Source organism: Corythoichthys intestinalis, chromosome 5 (assembly GCF_030265065.1).
Source record: "Corythoichthys intestinalis isolate RoL2023-P3 chromosome 5, ASM3026506v1, whole genome shotgun sequence".
Classification (NCBI taxonomy): domain Eukaryota; kingdom Metazoa; phylum Chordata; class Actinopteri; order Syngnathiformes; family Syngnathidae; genus Corythoichthys; species Corythoichthys intestinalis.
In genome coordinates, this window is record NC_080399.1 from 11506364 (window position 1) to 11532874 (window position 26511).

General features: G+C 38.7%; 1 protein-coding gene across 9 annotated transcripts in view; it reads left to right on the forward strand.

The window, feature by feature from the left end:
* Positions 1–26511, forward strand: part of LOC130916723 (membrane-associated guanylate kinase, WW and PDZ domain-containing protein 2-like) — a 368356-nt gene that overhangs the window by 52413 nt on the left and 289432 nt on the right. The window contains exon 1 of one of the 9 annotated variants that reach the window (XM_057837645.1): positions 18398–18671. The exons of the other annotated variants lie outside the window; for them this stretch is intronic. The gene's annotated coding sequence lies outside the window, so the exon portion shown is untranslated. Of the gene's footprint in view, positions 1–18397; positions 18672–26511 lie in introns of those variants that run through there. 9 annotated transcript variants of the gene reach the window in all.

Consider the following 26511-nt stretch of genomic DNA (forward strand, 5'->3'; position numbering starts at 1 on the left):
AGCCATGCCCAAATGCGTGATGGGAAGTGGAACCATGCCTGTGCGTAGTGCTACCAATTAGATGTGTGCAAAATTTCCGATTCTTAGATTATTCGCGATTCGGCCGTGGAAGATTCGAGAACGATTCACAAACATCCAAATTCCGATTATTGAAATATGCCAAGTAGGGCTGCAGCTATCGAATATTTTAGTAATCGAGTAATCGACTGAAAATTCTATCGATTAATCGAGTAATCGGATAAAACAAATATATTTTTAGGTGAAGAGCAATTATAAATATACATGAGAAAACAAGACATTTCATCTAATCTTGATCCATTTTCAGTCAATCAATGTCTTTATTTTCGATGTATATTGTTGAAAACAGTCAACAATTGCATCTCAGATGTAACTAGAATAAAAAAAAGACTAATTCACTGCTTTCACTCAAAAAACTTTTAGATGTTATTTAAAAAAAAAAAAAAAAAAAAATATATATATATATATATATATATATCTTACCTAAAAATGCCGTTACGCTTGATAACACACATCACTTAAAAGTTAGGATTTTTTCCCACGTGTTTCAATTGAATTTCTCTTTGTGTCAAGCCATTTTTAAGTTCTAGTTAAGTTTTAAGTTAGTCTAAACTGCAAGTCCTGATAGGATTTGGAGTTTTTGCAGTGTTCAAAATAAATGTATGATACAGGCTGTATTGGAGCACATTAGGGACCAGTGCTACTTGGTATTTTATCCAGCAATGATTACTGAGCTAAAATTGATAGTTAGCATGATTAAGTTTTTATTTTACACCCTCATCACTCCACAATGCTATGTTATGTTAAAGCCTGAATGTAAGACACGTTAGCCACGCATCGACAGTGGTCATAATGAATTGAAACCTAGCCCTCCGCAGGGGTAACGTTACGTGAGCTAGTAGCGACAGTAACGTTAATCTTATTTATTAGCTCTTAGCGCTCTTTATTAGCGCTTAGCGCTCTACTGCTTTAAGTTGGCGGCGGTTTACTAACGCTGCCCTGATGCGGCCGAGTCTGTCAATTCGCATCTAGTTCAACATACATGTGATCTCTATGAGACTCAGACGCTACCTGTACCAACGTAGCATCGTGCGGGCTAGTATTTAGCAACGTCGGCGTCGTTTGTGGCGGCTGTCGGCTGCAGTAAGTTTTTTTTTTTCCTTCTTCCTCTCCGCATGTGACAGCGCGTTGTCCCGCATTAAAAGTAGTCCGAGCAAAACGTGATGCTTAGAGCTGTCAAAATAAACGATTACTCGAGGTGAATAAAATTACTCGGATCAGTTTTTAAACTCGAGTTACTCGAGTTGCTCGAGTACTCGTTTCAGCTCTAATGCCAAGTAAAGCGGAAGTACAACACACTCAGCGCGCCGCGCGGTCTTTGGGACGGAACGGAGCGGGAGTAGCTAAACATTATGCTTCTCATTAACCGGCCCCTCGGGTAATGCCAACGCTCAACTCACGGCTCTAGCTCAACTCATGCCACGAGATAAAAAAACACAACAACATACCTGACTGCTGCCGAAAAGCTACTACAAGTACAGCTAAGCTACATAATGTTACGGTAGATATCATTTATATAGGACTAGATGGATTATAGACTATATAATATATATATATACTATATAGATTATAGGTAGCGGTAGCAGCACATCTGCAAAAAGCTAGATGCGGGCGTTAGTAAACGGCCGCCATCTTAAAGCAGTAAACTTCCCTGCAATGCTGTTGTAGCGAACCTTCCAAACAAACCTAATTAACTTTTTATCTAAAATACTCCTAAATCGGTAAAATATTGACTTGAATCTATCGTTTGACAGCCCTAATATTTATATATATTTATATTATTATATATATTATATTAAAAAAGGCATGGCCGATATTTTTTTGCCGATTCCGATACTTTGAAAATGCCATGATCGGAATAGTAAGTACTCGCTGCTTTTAACCGATGAGCCCATGTGTTGAACATCTCGCCACGTAGAAGGAATTGCAGTAACCCGTCGAGTATTCGTCGAGTGACGGTGACAATTTACGTCATCATTTTGAGCATCCAAAAAACATGTACTAAATATTATGGAATTTTAAATCAATGGCAATATTTTGTGTTTCTAACAAAATGTTTTAATAAAAGAGAACAATTGTGGCTTATTAGAGCCTACAAGTCTTTAAGTCCGAGGTTACCTTTAGTGTTGTTCAAAAGTTTATTTTCAAAATTACAGCAGTATAGTCTTGTAGTTTGACGTTCATTTGTCTTATGTTATTTATAGTCAGACCTTTTAAGGCTTTTAAAATTGACAATTACTTTTGTCTCTATTATAATTTTATAGAACACACTGGTCCTTATATGATCTGTTTATAAGAGAAAAATAAAATGCTAGACTTGCTCAAGTGCAGCACCATACGGTAGTGTGGGTTGTATAATTTGAAAACAACTGTTTTAAGTGCAAATATTTGACCACTCGACCTTAAAGTTTCATTATTCGGCTGTTTTCATTCTTACTGTGGAAGACTGATGGATTGAGGACACCTTAGGCACTTCATAGTGCTATTGAGGGAGAAAAAAAGTGGTTTGCTTTGAAAATAAGGACATTTGAAAGTGCCCCCCAAACTTTTGAACATTCTTTATGCAGTATTCAATAGTGTAATTTCTTACAAAATTTTGTACGTAGTGAATACAGCTATGTTGGTAAAGTTTATTTTCTACATGAACTAGTTCAAATTGCACTTCGCAAATTTTAAAATGAAGTGTTCAGTTCATAGTTCATAATTCAAAAGTTTTGAACGAAAGTTTATGGTTAAAAAAAAAAAAGAACTTTAAATTGTTCTGTTCTTTCCGCTGACCGATAATTGTTGCAAGCTATTATAGAATTAGAAACAGCAATTATTTTATCTAACACTGGAACTGTGTCAGATTCATCTTCATATATTCAATTTCAAAACTGTGTCGGTACTGACCTGTTGGTAAAAATCACTTAAAGTGCATGTGACACGAAAAAGCATGTTTATTTCATAATACACACGGTATTTTATGCTCCTGAATGATATGGACCGCTTGGATGTGTGTGGAAGCGATCGCTATATTTATTTAGTTTTTTGAATCCCGCGCCATGAAAATGAGTGACTTCCGGCTTCGGTCTTGGATTGAGGAGGAGGGCGCTGTGACGTGTATGGTAAAAGACGTCCTCTTCACTATACAGTGTACTGTTGTGTATGAGGACGAAGGATTCAGCTGATTTTGCGGATTAATACGTTTATTTTTCGCATCACGCCAGCCAAACGGCTGCAGAAAAATCATTCTGTATGAGGGAGAGGCGTATGCGCCTTTTGGAGTTTCAAAAGGTTCCCATTCACCGTGGATATTTACTGTGGGACCATTGGACTTATGAGGAAGTGAGTAAACATCTTGTTTTGTGTTATGTCAAATATGAATACAGCGATTACAAAGTAAACACTACAAACTTTCTTCAAAAAAAAAGGACTACTTACGTTTGATCATTGATAGGCATATACAAAGCTCTCCTCATGCACATTAGCTGCACAACAACTGCAGCCGCCCTTCTCCGGGGAACGAACTGTAAATTGCTCTCCGCCGGGCGGTTTGCCGATCCGCTAAGACAATTGACAACCCAGTCGTCATGTCAAATAATCCGGGCTAGTTATGTGTGATTTTCCGCTTCGAAGACTTTGAAACATCACTCTGTTCGGGTTAGCATGTCGGCTAGCTGTCACGCCTCTTGGTTTGTTTACATTCTCCGAAGCCGGGGAAGGGAAATGACATGTCCGATTTAGGTGTCATAAAATATCGTTCGGGAGGTGCGACAGTAAAGGTGAAGTCGACAGTTTTGACCATTATGGAGTAATTTTGCCATGTCGTCCTGAATAAGTGCATTTTTATTATTTCATATTCCATTTAGCACAAGACTGTTATTTGTCGTGACCATGCCATTTATGTAGCGATTGAGGAAAATACTTGGATAAAAAGAATATCTTGTAAAAATAATGAAGTAAAGAGACAGAAACAATGACATTTTGCAGCTCTTCGTCGCGTTTTCCTCATTGTGAATAGTTCCCTCTCGACGGGCTGACTGGTCCTTCTCAAGCCATTTATTTAGCTATTGGGGAACAATACTTGGATAAAAAGAATAACCTGTAAAAATATTGGAGTAGAGAGACTGAAACAATGACATTTTGCGGCTCTCTTCGTCGCGTTTTCCTCGTTCTGAATAATTCCCCCTCAATGGGCTGAATAGTAAAACCGATGAGCCCAGTCACCCGCTGACGTCATCCACCTGTTGGGGACGCTAGAGCCCTATAATGGTAGGTGTGGCTAATCGGCAGATTAAAAGACTAATTTCTCGTCATCTGCGCTTTGCTAAATTGTTGTATATAGTCGAATCGTCTCAAAATATGATTCTAATTCACATAATAATGCTATTTAAGACTTTTTTTCTGCTGTCCTATGCTCTTTAATGTCTTCTCTGTGCCAGTAATATTTAGAGACCAACTGAATGCAAAAAAAAAAAAAACTTATTCGCTGACATAAAAGCTTCGGGGAAAAAAGCTAATCATATTTGCTAAAACAACACAGCCGTGACAGGCAGTTTGGGTTGCCAGGTTGGATACTTTTCCGCTTTTAAAGTTTGTGTTTTTATAGTGTGGTTTTAGCCTATGGCTTTATCTGCAGTTTGGTCAGAAAGGCTCTAATTCTGAACTCATGAGCGAGGTTACGAACGCCGCTAGATTGAGTGCGTTCACAGTGACGTTCATGAGACAGAAATAAGATGCGTTCAATTCACATTCGCCTACGGTATACAGTACATGCGTCTGTGTGTGACTGGTAAGTTTGCATGCAGGCGTGCGCTCCCGCAGTATGACCACGGGCTTGTTTACACTTTAGAGGCGAGTGGGTTCAAGTTAGCGAGAAGCCGAAATGGCACGACTGCACTTCACCCTCGCCCTCCTAGGAGATAAAGTGAGCATGTCGCAACTAATTATGCCGTCGCGAATCAGACAAAAAGGCTTTTGTGTGTTTGCTACTCGCTCTGTCGGATGAGTGTGTCCTTTGAAAAACAGTACGTTGTCGTTTGACCTCATCGTAGCAGCTTGGAGAATCACCAACCTCGAATTGACGCAGGCTTGTTTTAAGGATAATTGCATCTCTGCTGTTGCTATGGCAACCCCGGATCGCCAACTCGGATGGTCTTTAGGTATTGATGGCCCAAACAGAACATTCAGCTAGAAAACAGGAGAAATGTGGCCAAAACTTAGTTTGATTCCTACAAGCAAGAAATTCTGTCATGAAAGAAATATTTTCTTACATTTAACTATTTTTTTTTTCAACTTCATTTTCTTTTATTGAGAGACAAGCGTGTGCTTTTAACATGGGCAAGGACTAAACCTTAATAAATTGACCCTATGAAAAAAAAATATTACATTTTAATGCATCCTTGGATTAGTTTGTCAAGTTTTTTCAAGAATCATCAGCATAATAAAGTAGTGTACAGATTTATACATTTTTTTTTTTTTTTTTTTTTTTTTTACAAAAGACCATTGGTTCATCCTTTGCCTGATCGTTAAATCCCCCCACTAACAAACTTTGATACTTTTTGGCATTATTCTGCTTACTGTGTCCTACTGTTTATTGTTTCACATGACTGCTGTGAAAAAGATCATAAAAATAACATACAGTGGGGCAAGTAAGTATTCAGTCAACCACCAATTGTGCAAGTTCTCCGACCTGAAAAGATTAGAGAGGCCTGTAATTGTCAACATGGGTAAACCTCAACCATGAGAGACAGAATGTGAAAAAAAGAAAATCACATTGACGGTTGGACCTAGTGAATGACCTACAGAGAGCTGGGACCACAGTAACAAAGGCTACTATCAGTAAAACAATGCGCCGCCAGGGACTCAAATCCTGCATCGCCAGATGTGTCCCCCCTGCTTAAGCCAGTACGCGTCCAGGCCCGTCTGCGGTTCACTAGAGAGCATTTGGATGATCCAAAAGAGGACTGGGAGAATGTGTTATATAAATAGAACTTTTTGGTAGCAACACAGGTTCTCGTGTTTGCAGGAGAAAGAATACTGAATTGCATCCGAAGAACACCATACCCACTGTGAAGCATGGGGGTGGAAACATCATGCTTGGGGTTGTTTTTCTGCAAAGGGACCTGGACGACTGATCTGTGTAAAGGGAAGAATGAATGGGGCCATGTATCAAGAGTTTTTGAATGAAAATCTCCTTCCATCAGCAAGGGCATTGAAGATGAGACGTGGCTGGGTCTTTCAGCATGACAATGATCCCAAACACACAGCCAGGGCAACAAAGGAGTGGCTTTGTAAGAAGGATTTCAAGGTAGAAAATCTGTGGAGGGACTTGAAAGTCCGTGTTGCCCAACAACAGCCCCAAAACATCACTGCTGTAGAGGAGATCTGCATGGAGGAATGGGCCAAAATGCCAGCAACAGTGTGTGAAAAGCTTGTGAAAAGTTACAGAAAACATTTGGCCTCAGTTATTGCCAACAAAGGGAACATAAGAAAGAATTGAGATGAACTTTTGGTATTGACCAAATACTTATTTTCCACCATGATTTGCAAATAAATTCTTTAAAAATCAAGCAATGTGATTTTCTGTTTTTTTCCCCCACATTCTGTCTCTCATGGTTGAGGTTTACCCATGTTGACAATTACAGGCCTCTCTAATATTTTCAAGTGGGAGAACTTGCACAATTAGTGGCTGACTAAATACTTATTTGCCCCACTGTATTTTCAATTGAAGGGATAAGAAAGCTGTCTAAAATTACAATGTAAACTTGTGCATTTATTGAAAATTTGACAACACTGCTCCCCAGTGCATTTGCCTGACATGCAGCCCCATATCATCAAGGACTGAGGGAATTTTGATGTCTTCTTCAGGCAGTCATCTTTGTAAATCTCACTGGAAAGGCACCATACAAAAGTTCCAGCATCATCACCTTGTAAAGAGTCAAGAATCTGCATTGGACAAGGTGTCAAGAATATGCATTGGACAAGGTGATGATGCTGGAACTTTTGTTTTGTGCTGTTGGTCTGCTTGGGGTTGTAGTAAAACTTGATTTTTTTATTTTTTGTAACATTTTTTTAACCATTGGTTCTTCCTTTGCCTGATCATTAACCCCCCACTAACAAACTTTGATACTTTTTGGCATTATTTTGCTTACTGTGTCCTATTGTGTATTGTTTCACATGACTGCTGTGAAACAAATCATAAAAATAACATAGCACGAGCTGTCCTAATACCCGGCTATCCAACTTAAAAGCTGTTATTTAATATTTATGCCAATACGGTTTTGCACATTCAGTGACGATGTGAACAAAAACAAATTAAAAAGCTACTGTCAAGAAGGGGGAAAAAAGTCAGACTTCTTTTCTACATCCGTATTTAGAATAAAAAAAAGCAGTTAAAAGAAACATTAATGATGAAAACATTCACTGCTAAATGAAGAGGAGGATATGCAAATCCTCTGAGGGGGGGACGGCGTTAAGGGCCCGGATGCTCACACTTACAAGAAAAGAACTTAACAATGGCAGAGTTCATGGTAGGTTCACTTGCTACTGGAATAATTATACTGCATAATATTGCGTGAATCACAATTGAAATTGACGGTAAGCTCCAGCTGTGCTCCTTCAGGTGCTGTTCTCTGAGTGATCGCCTAACATATTGCTCAAAAATCGTATTATTGGAGAATGCAATACATATTATCTGCCACTTACGATGATAGACGTCCAATCCATTTTGATTTTGACATTCGTTCATTAGCCCCTCCTTGTCAAAATGGATTGGACGTCTATCGCTATCAATGGCAGCAAATATGTGAATGTAAATTCTTGTAATTGATATAGTATTGTTTACACAATAAAAGCATTTGGCTACACATTGTTGCTGTTCACGTAAACAGTTGGCGTGTTTACTGACACTAATGCGGCTGACAAAAAAGCCATTAGTAGTACGCTGTGTGAGTGTGTGGCTACTCAGTGGAAAGCAAATCAAGAGCCAAGTAAACAAAGCAACTTCCTTTGTGTTGCTAAGCAACAGACAGGTACAAATTTTACCTGCTCCAAAAAATGCTTTGTACCAAGTTTTGGCTGGTGTTGCTAATGGGTTCACATTAGTGGTGCTTTAATCTTCTTCAGGTCATGGCAAAATGTATCATTATTTATTTATTTTTTTTTGCAGCTTGCAAAAAAATTCAAGCAGTAACCAACCAAATAGCAAAATATAACTGGACCGCACATGGGCCAGATGTACTGCAAATTCCGGCCCAACTTCGTAACACGGATCCGCCCCAGTGTGTTTATGAACAATGGCTCGAACTCGGTAAGGAGTTACTTGCCAGATCAGCAACCAGTTTTGGGCCAGAACTGGTCCAAAGTAGCAGACACGACATTAATGTATGGCCCGGATATGGCACACGTTACCCAATCTGGGCCAGATTTTAATGAAAACCGTTTTCAGTATTTAATTTGGGGACCATTTTGTTCAATGTTTCATACTTTAATGTGTTTATATTGCAAATTAAATTAGTCTATTAAAAGCAATAATGACACTTTTTTTCATATACAACATTGTTTTTTCACAAAGTATCTTAAATCAGGGTCCCCCCAGGATTGATAAATTTAAATTCAAGACTTTTAAGACCTTTTTTAATGCCATTTCAACTGAAAATTAATACTTTTCTCGCACCCATTATTTAGATAATATTTAATCATATTAAAAAAATAAAGCACTGAACATCAAATTTAACCTCAATTACTAAGTATGTTTGACAAAAGAATGCACATTTATTGAAGATACAATTAAAACAAAAAGTTTTGTGCCACAGACCGGCCATCTTTATGTCATGACCTACCTTATTAAAATATTGTAATAATAATCGTGCTGTCAAGCAATTAATTTTTTTAAAATCGCGACTAATCGCATGCTGTCAATAGTAAACTTGCGCTTTTTTAAAATGCATGAATTATATATTTCAATTTCAATAGATTAAAAAAAAACAAAAAAAACAATCATACCTGACTGCGGCCGACAGCCACTACAAACAACGCCCGGTTGCTAGTTGCTATAAAATAAAACGGCTACAGTAGATATCATATATATGTAGAACTAGATGCAAACTGACAGACGACAGCGGTGTTAGAACATGTATTATTGAACAGAGATGCGAAATGACGGCTTGTCGGCGTTAGTAAACAGACGCCATCTTAAAGCAGTAGACTTCTCTAGAAGTCTCTGTTGTAGCGAATCTAATCAACTTTTTATCTAAAACACTCCTAAATCGGCAAAATCTTGTCTTGAATTTATCTTTAAATGATGAAACGGTTTTAAAACTTTGACATGTCAAAAGTAAACAGAAGGGAAATTATGGAATAACGAGAGCAATTTTAACAACTGTAACCGTTGATTCACAACAATAAATTAATTGAATGTAGTTTAAAGCTGCTGATACAGAATGGGGTTTTTTATTTAATGTTACTTTTGTATATTTGTTTACTGCTATATGTTAACTTGATACTGAAATAGTAGGTTGGTTTAGCCTGAGAAAATTTTTGAACAATTTTGGAACTAATGTACAAAACATTTAAAAAAAAAAAAAAAAATACATTTTTTTTAAAAGGAGGGGGGTGCATCATAATCGTTTTATAACCAAACCGGAACCTCTGAATCGTAATCGAATCGTTTGGTGCTCAAAGATTCCCAGCACTAATTTCGATGTTTCCTAATGATTTTGTGTAATTTCTGGCTGAATTCCTGTCTATTTTGGTCACTTTGTGTTGATTTTTGCAGTGGCGCCACCAGGGGGTATAAATTGGTTGGCCACCCCACTGGCCACCCCGCTAGACAGTATATCGTTAGATTGTTGTAGCATCAGTTATGCATTTCATCCCAAATGAATGCATTTATTTTGTTTTGTTAAATGTAGGGCTGTCAAATTTCTCGCATTAACAGGCGGTAATTAATTTTTTTTAGTTACTCACGTGAAAATATTTATCACAATTAACGCATTCGCAGTACGACTCATTCATGCATTGCCGCAAACAGCCTGCAATGGTGCCGTTTTACTTCTATACAGAGATAAGAGGCAGTGTCAAGTGAGTGGAGTAGATAAAAGCATTGATTGGGGCCGTGCTTTTAATTGGCAAAAGCTTTGTCATCTCTACCACAGAAGCTATAAATATTGTGGGAGGCGACGTGGGCAAGAATGACACAGGAGTTGATCTTTTTCTTAACACCCTGTAGTGTATCCAACGCAGAGAAGATATAGCATTGGCAGCCACCACACACAGTCATGGTTGCACCACTTCCCATCATTGATTTGGGCAGAACAGTTAAGTCGCTACAGTATCATTTACTAAAAGCTCAACAAATACACGAGATGACAATATTTAGTCACAATATACAAACTCACAGTTATCCTTTAAGAATTAAAAGTCTTTCTATCCGTGGATCCCTTTCACAGAAAGAATGTTAAGAATGTTAATGCCATCTTGTGGATTTATTGTTATAATAAACAAATACAGTACTTATGTATAGTATGTTGAATGTATATATCCGTCTTGTCTTATCTTTTCATTTCAACAATAATTTACAGAAAAATATGGCATATTTTAGCGATGGTTTGAATTGCTATTAATTGCAGTTAATTACGATTAATTAATTTTTAAGCTGTGATTAACTCGATTAAAATTTTTAATCGTTTGACAGCCCAAGTTAAATGTACACCTTATGCCCAATATATACTAGGGCTGTCAAACGAATAAATTTTTTAATCGAGTTAATTACAGCTTAGAAATTAATTAATCATAATTAATCACAATTAATCGCATTTCAAACCATCTATAAAATATGCCATATTTTTCTGTAAATTATATATATATTCTGTAAAATAAATTGTTGGAATGGAAAGACACAAGATGGATGAATACATTCAACATACGGTACAAAAGGACTGTAGTGGGCATTTCACTCTACTGTTATTTAAATCTGTCTATGCTGGCCTCACTCCGAAGCGTCTACTTTTTCCAAACCTAGACAGCTCGTGAACGACGCCTTAATAATAAGACTTCTTCCTTTTTCATCTGATTTATTAATAAAATGGCCTCAAACCATTGTCCTCCTTAGACCGTCGTAAAACTACAAAAAAAAAAGTACACAAGCATTGCATTAGCAACAACGTTAGCTTAGCACGCTATACAGGTTCACTAAACATAAACAAAAAGCGTCTCATACAAAAAATATAACATTTCGCTTACTAACATAATATGTACATTCTTTACAACAACCATACTTACGGACAAATCTTGTCCAAGGATCATATGAGCACAACATTACAACGTAGGCGTCAGCCCGAGACGTCGTGCAGCCATATTGAACTGGCAAGAAAACAATAAACCATGTCGCAAAGCGACCACAAGAGTTCGCTGTTAGACAGCACAAAAAGCCTTGCTGTAAAACTTACCAAAAGGCAGAATACTGTCTGAGCAGGACATGTGCGTTAATTGCGTCAAATATTTTAACGTGATTAATTTAAAAAATTAATTACCGCCCGTTAACGCGATAATTCTGACAGCCCTAATATATACATAACACAATAAAACAGAATTGTTGTGGAACTCAAAATCTTGACTGGACAGTACGGACTATGCACATTAAATCATTAGTAACATCAAATATTACACAATACACCAAAGTATATCAGTAGCCGTGTCCATAAGTCTTTCTGATAGTTTTCCCCTGACCTTTTTACTGCAATAATATAAAGAAAACCTGAAATTATGACTTTTAGTTTTGGCCATCCAAAGATTTTAAGTTGCCCCATCTGGCCACCCCTATGAAAAATTTCTGGAGGCGCCACTGGATTTTTGGGGTATTTACGGATCGTTTCCTATAGACCCTACCCACGTGACGTCACAACTCCGCCCTCCTGACTGGTGCCGCCCAATTGTCCGTCAACACATCGTGTTTACCTGTTACGGCTACGTATATTCCTCCTATTTACGGCGTGTTTTTCTGCTCGCTAACATTAATAATCAAAATGGGGAAGGCGTGTGTGGCGGTCGGTTGCAATAACAGAGAAGCTAGACGGAGAGACTTGAAGTTCTACCAGATTCCGAGAGACCCGGAGAGGAGAGAGCGAGATGGGCTGCTGCAATTCGACGAGAAAACTGGGCTCCAAACGATTACCACAGATTATGTAGTAGTCATTTTATATCTGGTAAGATGCATTTAATATATATTTAGCCGACAACATACACGTATGTATGAAGTGAGAGTGCTATCGCTAAACCATATAAACATTAAAAGCCCTAGCTCCATTGACAAATGACATGAAATACATTAGACTTGACAGTGGATGTTAGCAAGAACAAAAGATTTTGAATTGAAAATTTCGTAACTCACTTTTCCAAGCACAAGATAGATTCCTGCCGAATTTTCGTGGACGAGGACCTGTTTCACCCAACCAGCAACGAAGTACAGTGGTACCTCTACATACGAATTTAATTCGTTCCAGGACCTTGTTTGTAAGTCGAAATGGTCGTATGTCGAGCAGGATTTTCCCATAGGAATACATTATAATTCCATTAATTCGTTCCAAAGCCTAAAAACATACACTAAATTCTTAATAAATACTGCTGGCACTGTTACAAATGGCAATTAAACATAGAAAAACAAATAAGTTATAAATAAATAATTCAGAATAATATAATAATAAGAAGAATAATTAATAATTATTCCTGTAAATAATGTAACGAATCGGATTCTAATATGGCGGACACTTTTTACTGTCCCTGAACGCACCGCGAAGGTGACGTCTCAGTGAGATAGGTCGGTGCGGTAGAGATAATACTTTCGTTTTCTTGAGAGCGGTCAACTGCTTAAGACAATGGGCGTTTTGTGTTGGATAAGTTCTTAAATAAATGATAAAAACGTGACGAAGCTGGCGATTTCCTTGGCAATGTTACCACAATAATAATTGTCACTTTAACTTATAAATAGTGGCGAACGGTGGTCGGAAGAGGACCATGGAGGTGTATTGTTGAGCCAGTTCAGGGACGCGCACCCCAAGCTCATATTTTTCTATAACTTGCATCTTCATTTCAAAGGTAAGCATCACTTTTTTCCTTGTTTCTCCAACTGTATCAACTTTTTTTGAAAACTGTGTTGATTTCTCACACAAGAAAATCCACCGTGCGTTCGTTTGCAGTGCTGTCATGTCGTCGTATTTCGAGCAACTCGTCGGATGTAGAAACAAATGGCGGCTCAAATTTTACGTCGGATGTCGAAAAGATCGTGTGTCGAAGTGATCGTATGTAGAGGTACCACTGTATTTATAAGCCTCCAAGCTCTTAAAGTTTTTCAAACTTTCGTGAGAATAGGCTGATTTTGTGTGGACAAGATAGTTGTAAATATCAGGGTAGCTAGCAGATGTCAGGCAAATACGGCGAAGATAGCGTGTCGAAAAACATCGATTTAGGCATCAAATATGGATCTGGCGAATGGATAAACTGAAGCTTTTCCACATAACGCCTTTTATGCAATGCATCCAGTGAGTTTACGGCATCCGAAAGCACCGGGTCTTCCATGAAATGCATTATAAATTGCTCGATCAATTGAGACCATTGATAATACAGACACAAAATGACGGACAAGGGGGCGGAACAATACAGCGATCACGTGATTTTGTGACGTCGGTGGGTAGGGTCTATTGCTCTTTGAGCATTTCTGGGTAACTTTTTGATTTTGAGGCATTTCATTGAGAAATAATGATTATTGTCCTCAATATGTGTAGGGTAATGTAAGGATAAAAAAAAAAAAAATCATGAAAGTAATTGAAATCGTACGATAAAAAGAAAAAAAAAACATGATTATATGTTTGGCTCCAGAGAGCGCAGCGCTTGCAGAAACCGTCTAGAAATTCATGGACGGAAAGATTTGAATCGGCTTTCAAACAAGTCCGCATCTTAATATGTTTTTGATTGAACCGGCGGGTCAATTGACTGACAAGAGGCCGCACGACCACCGTCGTCTGGCGCGCCGCTGCAGTGAGCAGAAGGCGAGCCGATCGCCGTCTGCCTTGATGACTTTGTGATGAATCGCGCCTGTCATCTGTTCCCCTCTCGTCGCGCCGTGCTATAAAACGTCCCCGGAAAGTGCTTTCTGTCAAAGTACCGGTAGCCACCTAGCGTCAATTGTGCCGCTTAGAAAGCTCATTTTTCTGTTGATGTGTTTTTCTTACTGGTGTTTGTTTATGTCTTTGTATTTCGACCAAATCGGTGCCAGAGGCGTCCTGGCTGCCGTCTGCAGCTGTGAGCTCGTCCTCATTGGGTTCCCTATTTAATTTTTTTGTGCTCCAGTTGGTGACGTCAACTCGAAGGTCGCACGGGGGAGCATATGGTGGGTGTGATGCTGAGCATTTGAAGAACGTCAGGGAGCATCTGGGCCTGCTTACTCGCAGAAATAGAAAGGAACCTTATTACACACACAAGCATTTATTGTCTCCCGCTGGGATTCATGGAATTTATAGGAGAGACTAGATACTGTGCCTGTATGTGTTTGTGAAATATTGTTCACAATTTTATGCTGTTAAATAAATTTGATGTATACGTATTTAAGTAAGAAGTAGAAATGGGGAAATGGGAAACAAAAGTGTTTTTTTTTTTTTTTTTATGTCAATGCGACCAAACTAACTAAGGAATACCACTTAGTATCTGGCAACAACATATGTGCTACAGTGGTATGAAAAAGTATCTTAACCTTTTGTAATTCCTTACATTTCTGCCGAAAATCACCATCAAATGCGATCTGAGCTTTGTAAAAAATCACACAGATGAAAAAGCAGTGTCTGCTTTAACTAAAACCACGCAAACATTTATAGGTTTTCATATTTTAATGAGGATACTATGCAAACATTGACAGAAGGGGGGAAAATAAGTAAGTGAACCATCACATTTAATATTTTATGGCCACCCCTTTGGCAGCAATAACTTCAACCAGATGCTTCCTGTAGCTGCAGATCAGTCTGGTACATCCATCAGGACTAATCTTGGCCCATTGTTTTCTACAAAACTGCTGTAGTTCAGTCCGATTCCTGGGATGTCTGGCATGAATCGCTGCCTTTTGGTCATCCCATAGCATCTCAATGGGGTTCAAGTCTGGACTTTGACTTGGCCACTCCAGAACTTGTATTTTGTTCTTCTGAAACCATTCTGAAGTTGATTTACTTCTGTGGTTTGGATCATTGTCTTGTTGCAGCATCCATCCTCTTTTTTAGCTTCAACTGTCTGACAGACGGCCTCAGGTTTTCTGGCAAAACATCCTGATACACTTTTGAATTCATTCTTCCATTAATGATTGCAAGTTGTCCAGGCCCTGAGATAGCAAAACAGCCCCAAATCATGATGCTGCTTCCACCATGCTTCATGGTGGGGATGAGGTGTTGATGTTTGTGAGCTGTTCCATTTTTTTCCCTCCACATGTGACGTTGTGTATTACTCCCAAACAATTCTACTTTGGTTTCATCAGTCCACAAAATATTCTGCCAAAGCTTCTGTGGCATGTTCAAGTGCCCTTTCTGCTAATATTAAACAAGTAATAATGGTTTTTTTTAGACAGCAGTGGCTTCTTCCGTGGAGTCCTCCCATGAACACCGTTCTTGGCTATAGATTCGCATAGAGATGTCCCGATCCGATATCTGGATCGGATCGGACACCGATATGGGCAAAAAAATGCGTATCGGATCGGCCGACACGGAAAAATTCCGATCCGGACTTCCGATCCAGTTTTTTTTTTGAAAGTCCGGTCCGGGTTTTCCAGTGCACTGACTTACATAATCCATTCCAGTTTTTGCTTCGGTTTCCCTAAAATCCGGTCTGCATTTTATGCACACCTTCAACACACTACATAACTGTCTCCCAAATGACTGAGAGACTATCGGTAAAAATGTCAGCTGTGTGGGATTATTTCACTTTAAAGGACGACAAAGACGAAGAGGCAGAGTGCAACATATGCCACAATAAAGTCAAGCGTTGTGGTAAAGCTGTAAGAAGTGTTAATACAACCAAACTAATCAAGCATTTATCGAAATACCACCACAAACAATATAAGGAGTACGAGGAGTATATGAGGAGTATAAGGAGAAAACCGAAGACAGAAAGAAAGGTCATACGCAACGAACACTGGCAGAAACTTTTGCTATGCGTGACAAACTGGCACTTGACAGTCCCAAAGCCCAGGGAAGAGTCATTGCCGAAGGAATCATTCTGGATGACGAGCCATTATCTCTCGTGAGTAAAGTGGGATTTAGACGCATCGGGCACTTTTTTCAAAAAATATATATATTCATATATTTATACTAAAACGATGTATGTATGTATGTACTTTTCCAGCATTATTTCGCTGTGTAAATGCATTTATAATGATAAAAATATGTAGAGTATTTAAACATTGAGAAAACTTGCGTTTTTTTTCTGCCAACTCGAGGAGATTAAAATAAATGTCAAATCCACTATCCAACTGTTAGAACACACATGCAAATATAAAATATATAAATGTTTATTGAATATCCATCTTACAGTCTTGTTTAACTGGGAGAATTTGTTACAAAAGACAGGCTATAATTTGTTACCATTATGCATATATGCATTGGCGTCACCAAACGTGATCACACAAAACATAACCACGCATCACTCCTGAGTCCTCACAAATAAAGCATAAAATTTTGTTTTTTTTCGGGCTCGTGCCTACAAATAAAACATACAATTTGGGTTTTTTTTCGGGCTGGGCAAGCAAATCAAAGGGAGTGTGTAATAGTTAATAGTTTGAGGTTGTTTGTGTGTTTTGCTTTTTTAAGACAGTCTACAATATTATTAGCATGTTTTACTGTCTGAATATGTCATTTCTGTTTGTTATTTTAATGTTTTGTGTTTATCATTTAATAAACAGGTCAGTTTCTTGTTACCAACCATTATGTGTTATTCCAACTCACCTAATTCAACTGGCAAGTTGTTATCAAGACTACTAAAACCCTTTTCAACATGAGTCTGACAACTAAGTAAGGAGGCTAAATAACTTTAAACTTTAATACATGCTGAGAGAGGGCGGTATCGGCCAGTATCGGTATCGGATCGGAAGTGCAAAACAATATCGGTATCGGATCGGAAGTGCAAAAACCTGGATCGGGACATCCCTAGTTTCACATGTAGTTGATGTGTGCACAGAGATATTGGACTGTGCCTGTGATTTCTGTAAGTCTTTAGCAGACACAAAACGGTTCTTTTTTACCTCTGTGAGTAGTCTGTGCCGAACTCTTGGCATTATCTTTGGTGGACGGCCACTCCTTGGGAGAGAAGCAGCAGTGCCAAACTCTCTCCATTAGTAAAAAAAAAATCTCTGACTGTCGATTGATGAACATCCAGACTTTTAGAGATGGTTTTGTATCCTTTCTCAGCTTTATACAAATCAACAATCTTTAATCGCAGGTCTTCAGACAGCTATTTTGACCGAGCCATGATGCACACCAGACAATGCTTCTCATAAAGACATTTCTTACCAGGTGTGTGTTTTTCTAGTGGGCAGGGCAGCTTTAAACCACTCATCAGTGATTGGGCACCCACCTGACTTAAAATAATTGGTCAAAATTGGTTTCAATTGCTCTTTAAGTCTCCTTAGGCAGAGGGTGCACGTACTTATTTTTCCCCCTTCTGTCATTGTTTGCATGTTTTCGTCATTAAAATATGAAAATCTATACATTTGTGGGTAGTTTTAGTTAAAGCACACACTGTATTTTCATCCGTGTGATTTTGACAAAGATAAGATCACATTTGATGGTAATTTTATGCAGAAATGTGAGTAATTCCAAAAGGTTGAGATATTTTTTCATGCCACTTTACCTGGTGTAATAACCCAGGGCTACCTACAAAACACAAATGCACTAACACTGTGATGCACTGTCATCCACTAGTGGTACTCAAAAGACAACATACTGTTCTGTAAGTACTGTTCTGTTGTATTTAACTTAAAAGTTCATTGCATGCTTTTAATATTTTCAGACTTTTTTAATTTTAAAACTTATATTTTTTGTAGGTAGAAGTCCTAGCTATGATTCAATTCCTTGACAATGTGCAAATGTTGGCTTAGATAACATTAATTTTCTAAGATTTAGACGTCAATTGGGAGCGCAGTACCAGAATTATCTGACTGGTGGTGCTGCGACACCGCAGCATCCTTGGACTCGCATCTCGTTGGACTCGCCGGTTTCCCGCTGGCTCATCTCGCTCTCCTCCTCCTCCTTTCTTCTCTTCCCGATGGCTGTCGTCTCTCCGCATCCATCGCTTCTCTCCTCCCTTCGCATCCCCCCGCGATATAACCCCCCCCAACCCCCACTTTCCCTTCCTCGGCTTCCATCGCCGCGCTTCTCGCCGGGATTAAATTTGGCTGCAGCCGGCTGCTGAGGGCTTGAGCATCAGCAGCAGAAGAGCAGGAGGAGGACTCTAATAGAAAGAAGATGAAGAGGATGTGCTTCTGCTGAGGACAGAGGACGCCAGGGAGGACAACGGCTATCTGTGGATGTATCACGGGATTATTTTTGGATGTAGCAACATCTGGGCCGGATGCAGATGAGGTGCATGGACTGCGTTGCCTTTATTTCTCCACAAATGCGTGCATGTGCATGTGATAAGGTCATTTTCAGTGTTTGCTGTGCGACAATGCCAATTTCATTTTGTTTTCTCCTCCTCTCTCAATCATGACCTTAACTGGCTCCATTTGTTTTCTACATGGGCAACACGGTAGTTGGCACATTTGCCCATGGTGATGAGATTTTGGCAATTTGCGTCTATGCTCGTGTGAGAACGTGTTTAGCTAGCTTTCCAAATTACAAAACATTATCGTTAGCATCATTGACAACACTAAAATGCTCATAGGTGTGAGTTGGAATGGTTGTTTGTCTGTATTTGCCCCGCAATTGGCTGGGTGACCAGTTCAAGGCATACCACAAAGTCAGCTGGGATAGGCGCTAGTTCACCTGTTACCCAAATGAGCTCTAAGTACTACGGAATAGTTGAATGAATGGATATAAACATTATTTTTAATGGAAGTGTTTCAAGGGCAGCAGTTTTGGCTCATAGTCAAGAGGTTCCAAGTCTGCATGTAATAAAATGGTTGTATATCGTCCACATCAGTGGTTCTCAAAGTGTGGTGCGTGTAGTAGTATAAGAAATATTGAGTAAATCACATGTTCAAACAACTGTTGTTTAATCCACTACAGTTCATTACTCAAGTACTGTTCAGATTCACATTTAATCTTTAAGAACTGTTTTGTCCCCAAATATTTGTCAACAATTTTTAGACGTATTACAGGCATGAAAATCTCACGTTTTGGCTAAATTCACCGTTTTGAAGTCAAAAAGGGTGACCTACGTGAATTGTGTAGATCAGAGGAAAAACATTAACGCGGGGGGGGGGGGGGGGGGGTGTAAGGGGTTCGGGAGATTTTTTTTTTTTTTTTTATGTCGGACGCTTGGTATGCAAGCGGCACAAAGCCAAAAAAGTGCACCAGAGTTGCCCAAACTAGGGGTGTGACAAAATATCGAAATGGTGATGTATCGGGATACTTTGTATCCCGAAAGGTTATCAATATGCGCCTGCCAAGAATCGATCGTTTTAAAAAGGTGTCAATGTCTAAAAAATAAAAAAGGAACCAACAAGTTTCTACCAAAATCTTCCACCATAATAGTGTCTCAGTTAACTCTAAGGCTGCATTGACGGGGCACAACGCCAAATCCATTTAGACTGGGAACGTTCGTTCATTCGAAACTAGAGCATTCACAGTCATTCTGTCCGATTTTCAGGGCATTTACATGTCATTTCCTGTTGAGTTTGAGTCACTGCCAATTCATTTTGGTTGATTCCCAGGTCACTTCATGTTCTGTAACTCTAAATAAACAGGAAGTGACCTGTAAAATACCTCAAAATCAAGAGGAAGTAACTGAAAATCAACAAGTAAACGACTAACTAGCCCAAAATTACCTCATTGCCTGGCATTGCCTGCCACTGATGGCCATAGACGTTCAATCAGTTTGAAGTGGGAGGGATGGCAGCGAATGAACGAATGTTCATTCGCTGCCACCCTCCCAGTTCGAATGGATTGGACGTCTACTAGTGATAAACTCATTCCAATTCACAGCAGAAGCTTGTTTTTCTGTTTATTAGTTGTTTGTAGAATATTCTAGAATGATTTCCTGACCAATGTATCGATAATCGTTGTATCGTTATATCGTCAGATCATCGTTATCGTGAGCATTGTATCGCAAATCGTATCGTATCGTGAGGTACCAAGAGGTTCCCACTCCTAGCCAAAACATTAACTTATTTCAACGAAACAAAGGAGGTTACACTGTTGTGTCCTGTCTCTTCAATGCCAAGCTTGGCTACACGTCGGCCATGAATGAACACCTAAAGCGCTGTCACCTAGTTGTAATTTTGGAAGACAACAGGACAAGTTGGCAGATTGTAAATCCATCTAACTAACTAACGACATGTTTTATTGAAGTTGTCGCGATTTGCAGTGAGTCCATTTATTGCACGGTAAATAAAAATGAGGGGGGTAATTTTTGACGGCTGCGTTTAATCAGCGCGCGCATGCGTGTGTGCGTGCATTTTTGTGTGCGTGCTGATGGCATATGAGCCTCCAGTTCCTTTCATAGATGTTTATTGGTCATCAACACACCGTAGAATTAAAATTCAGACATACATAATAAGGAGACACATCTATATTAAACACTGTAAACTAGAGATGTCACGATGCCGATTGATCGGGTCCGATCACGTCATTTTCAAAGTATCGGAATCGGCAAAAAATATCGGCCATGCCTTTTTAAATATATATATATAGAGCTGTCCCGACTAATCGACATAGTCAACGTCATCGATGACGTAAATCCATCGATGAGCACAACATCCCGTCGACGGTTAATGAAGGGTTAAAAAAATATATGCGTGGAAAGTTAGAATGTCGGATGCTCTGTTTGCAAGCGGGGAAAGCGGCACAAATCCAAAAAAAAGCGCACCAGAGTGTCCAAAACATTGACTTATTTCAAAGAAACTAAGGAGAGTACACTCTTCTGTCCTGTCTCTTCAGTGCCAAGCTTGGCTGCACGTCAGCCGTGAATAAACACCTCAAGCGCCTTCACGCAGTTTGTAATTTTTTTTTTTTTCCCATTTTTTGTACACCAGAGGGTGCTGTCGCCTTACTAAATAATAATGTTTCATTGACAATGGGCCTATAAGCGGTATTAGTATTGTTCTTAATGCTAATTGAAAGGTTTATTTCATGTTATGGTTTATTTTATGGTATAGAAAATTATATAAGGTTAAAAGATCATAAATATATACAGTATATACAGTGATTGCACTCAATGATCAGGTAACAAGGTAAAGGCAATTCATATAGGCAATTCATTGATAAATAAATAAGGTTTAAAAGGAAAAACGTGAAAAGTTTTTGTTAATTTCTAATTTTGTTGCTTTATTTGTGTGCACCGTAGCTCTTACGGTGTGTTTACATCAAGGATGGAATAAAAGTTGTAAACCATCAGTTTAAGAGACCATCTTTTCAATCGGGATGCTACACTAGTTAACTCTATCAGCATTTGAACTCATTGTTTATTTGTGATTTATTATTGTTATTTACGTGTTTATTTGTACTTTAATAAATGATTTGAGTGTTCCAATATGTTTTTTGTGAATTGATAAGCGTCAACAAAAAATTCATTGCTAAATTAGTTAGGGGAAAAAAAAAATATATATATATTAGATTAGTCGACTAATCGTAAAAATAGTCGGCTGACTAATCGGGAGAAAATTTGTCGTTTGGGACAGCCCTATATATATATATATATATATTTTTTTTTTTTAAATCAAATCGTTTTCTAATTGTATTTAATGTTACAGACATAATATGATACACTCATCCAGAGTGTTTAGTTTAGGCTTAACCCTTTAACACCTAAGTCTATTTTGGCCGAATTTGCATGCATTTGATGTTGCCTTTATATTTATATTAGAAAAAATTGTTTACAATGGCCAAGTTGGGTCCCTTTTTTCAGGACACCTTGAACTTCATGTCCAAACTGTTGTTTTCTTCACTGACCAATTTTAATCCACATTTTGGACCCAAAAAGACATAAAAATCCCAAAATCTTTTTTCAAAATTTGTAATGTTGACGTCCCACTGACAACTAAACATGCTCGACCAACCGTTTTGAAGCTTGATCATATTTATTCGACTTGTTAGGATAAACATTCAATAGAGGAAAATAAGATTGAATAGTTTTATGTTTGACAATTTAACACAAACAGCAGGTATGGTCATAGGCGTTTTTGGCCTTTACACATACTATGGTCAAAACAGGTTATATACAGTGCAAAATAGTGAGAAAAAAATTATATATATCATCTAACACAAAAAGGGTCTGGAGGATATCTCTTTGTGAAGTTAGGTGTTGTACCCATCACCTTATCAAAAGTATATACCTACATGCAATCAAGCTTCTCTAACACACATCTACATAAAAATTGAAAAGATTATAGTAAAGAAAAAAAATATATAACATTGAAAAAAAGTATTTTAAAAAATATTGACAAGTAGTTCAGTTCAATTCAAAATTTGCAGGCATGCGACATAATAAAGTGGTTTTTTTTTTTTTTTTTTTGCGCACTCAATAAAGCTTGAACAGATCACGGAGGTGAGTCACAGCCTACTCTTTCGCCTTTTGCGCGCTGCCGTCACTTCTATTCGCCAAGACGCAGACTCATGCAAAGAAAAAGCCTTCAAATACGGCTCATCTTCCTCCTTGAGTTAATGAAATAATGCATTAGCTTGCGCTAAATGTAGTTTTATATTCATTCTGCACGTTTCTAAGTCGCTCGCTCAAACCAACACGGCCGTTGCTTGCGTCGCATGCCTCCCTTTCATTAGTTGGCGCCTCGTTCGGAAATTTATTAAAAATGATCACATTCGGTTCGTCCTTCTTGACATCAGAACGGCTCTTGGGATATGTAGCCTTTTGTGCTGCTTTCGGTTTTGAAAAAGGACAAGAAATGATGGAAATATGGAGATAGATACATGGTCCATGCAGCGTTTCAATGCATATTTATGAGAGCAATAAAACTATAAAACTCAAATGACATTATGTCCCGTTTTTCTTGGTCGATTGACTTCAAATAAAAACTGGTGTGGTCATCAACTTCCGCACTTTCAAATGAGACCAACCAGCGGCACGTGGGTGATGTAATTACACCGTGACAAAGCTTCAAAGACGATATGCGTAAACGCGTCGCTGCCGACATATTTGGTGTTAAAGGGTAAAGGTAGGGTTATCAAATTTATCCCAATAACGGCGGTAATTAATTTTTTTGAAAATGTATAACGTTAAAATATTTAACACAATTAATACATGCGTTGCACGAACCACTCACGCATTGTCGCGGTCAATCTGTACAGGCGCCGTTTTACATAAATAGAGATATAATGTAAAATGAGTAGAGTGAATTTTGGCAGCCTTTGGAGCCTTTTTTAATTGGCTAAAGCCTTACAATCCCTCTCCCTACGATTAGAAATATCATGTGAAGCAATGTGGGGAAGCAAGGTAGCAAATGATATTTTTCTTAACACCTTATGTTACTTCCCAACGCAGAGAAGATATATCAATTGGTAGCACTATGCACAGTCATGGTTCCACTTCCCATCATGCATTTGGGTTGAATGGCTGCAGTATCATTTACTGAAAGTTCAACAAATATACTAAATGGCAATATTTAGTCACAATGTACAAAGTCGCAAGTCTTTCTATCCGTGGATCCCTCTTACAGAAAGAATGTTAATAATGTAAATGCCATCTTGAGGATTTATTGTCATAATAAACAAATACAGTACTTATGTACTGTATGTTGAATGTATATATTCGTCTGAGTTTTACTCATTTATTTCTTAATGCATTGCCAAAATGTATATGATCGGGAAAAATTATCGGGAATGATTGGAATTGAATCGTGAGCAAAAAAAAAGCAATCGGATCGGGAAATATCGGGATCGGCAGATACTCAAACTAAAACGATCGGATCGGGAGCAAAAAAACGTGATCGGAACAACCGTAATTGAGGCTAATGGGGAAAAAGACAACCTACTTTAGCCTGCTATAAAACATTGGCAGTCTTCACACTAGAGTACCGTAACATGTTTGGAATTTTTGTTCAAATGAAAAAACGCTGATAAATTTTGGAAAAGTCAAGTAGTTTTAGTAAAAATGGCAGTATCGTGTCGCATCTTGTTTGGTTACCGGGCAGTCATAGTTCTTCTGAACTTGTTTCTGAAGATTTTGACCTACTACTTTAACGTATTTTAATTATTTGCCTGCCAGTGACGGTGATAGATGACCAATTCATTGGAACTGGGTGGTGACGCAGTGAATGCTCATGTTTTAGTGTCATTGACGGTGCTAGATGTCCAATGCATTTTGCGTGGGAGGATTGCTGCTAGCGACGTCAATTGCAGCCAATGAGTTAATGTTGGCCTTTCTCGTTACGTTTCTCGGGTGACGACTAATGCGGCGTCAAGTCAATGTGACGGGAGGTCGCTCGGGTATGCATGCGTGAGGAAAAGTGTTTGTCATTTTCTAATCACAGTCCATGTAACCCCGTGTCGAATGACAGGATCTCGCACAGAGGAAGGAGGTGACGGGAAGGTTCCCCTCTGGTGCTTCTTTTGGGATAGACAGAGGAGGAAGTCATAACAGATGATTGACTACATGTGTTGGAATGTGTCATTTTAACGTCTTTGGAAAGTTGAAGTTTTTTTTCCATGTTGAAATTTTGAGTTTGAATATTTTTCTATCTTTACATATGACCGGTGACAGCCTGGTAACTAGTCCAAGGTGTTTTCTGTCTTTCACTCCTTTCAGATGAAGTCTCCTCTAAGGATAACGGGAAATAATCTGAATTTTCCACGAAAAACGTAATTATTTTAAAAGATGAAAATCATTCTTGAACAGGAATAGTAGCTATAATTTTCAAGTAACACAGTAATCCATGTTTTCAGAGAATACAGTGGTAATTTTTCAAGGAGAAAAGGGATACTGTAATTTCTTAAAGGAAGAGAAAACACTTTTATTCTGTGTATTTCAGCAGAAAGAATCATGTTTAATATATTAGAAGGAAAAAAAGACTTTCCGATGTGTAGTAGCTGAGACAAATACCAATAAAAGCCAATATTTCCAGGAAGTAGCTGCCGAAAATTGGGGCAGACATTTTATCAGTGCCGGTACTATTTTAGCCAATCAAATGTGAGTATCACAAATTGCCCGCACTTCCTCGTTATGTTGTTAAAACCCATTATCATATGCACCTCTGCTCGAATCTATTAGAGTGTAGGTCTATGTGCCTGGGTGTAAAGCCTAATTTAGCGATGGAGTAGCAATGGCGTAGACCCTATGTCGTCAACAAGCATTCTAAGTTTTGCGTCAAGGGAACGTGTTGCTCTGTAATTCAACGCCAAGCCGCTAGAGGGTTGTTATGTTGTGTTTGTGCGGTTTTGGGGCACACTCGTCGAATTCTTTGAGTTTTATTCTGGTTAGACAACAATGGCAACGGAGATGGAATGCTTGAATGTTGATCTTCAGCTCATCAACATTGAACAACAAATGTTGATCATAAAAAAGTTGAAGCGCAGGCGACGCAGAAGACTGTTGCGAAGGTGGTCTGTCCGACTGTTGATGCCGCACAAAGACTGGCATTCACATTACGGATTCTAGCATTGGGTGGAAGCCAGCAAGCTGTGGCGGCTAGCTGCAAACTGGCGTCGAGCAATGTGTCCAGCGTTATGTCCGATTTCTTTGTGGTGTCCTAACAACCAGCCAGTGGGAAGCCATAGCAGATTTCTGGCGGCTATGGAACTTCCCAAACTATGTTGGAAGCCTCGATGGTAAACACTTTATCATAAAAGGACCGAGGCACTCTCAATCAGTGATGATGTACCAAGTGTGTAAACTGTTGTTGAAAATTAAACATGAAAACAACTCTTTTGACACCAAACCTGTGCTTTATTCTTCATATACTTGAAGTGTAAAATGTAAAATAAGTCAGAGACTCACAGCAAACATATGTACAAAATAAATGATAAAGTGCATCAACCAAATGCTTGCCAATGCTTGCCAGCGGTTGCCATTTGACAATCTTAATAATGCCTTCATGATCCTTTCGTCGGCTTGGTCCATTTTTGCGTGTAACGCAATAATGTTTAGAAATGGCGCTGATTTCGCACTGAACCAGAAACAACAGTCTAAGCAGACCAATCACAGTCCATTTGCGTCTGCCGTGACGCCTAGTCAGGATTTTTTGGTGGTGCACGTCAGGCTACGCCGGAGGGTCGTAAATCGGGTCTGCCTTGACGGTGTAGGTCCACCACA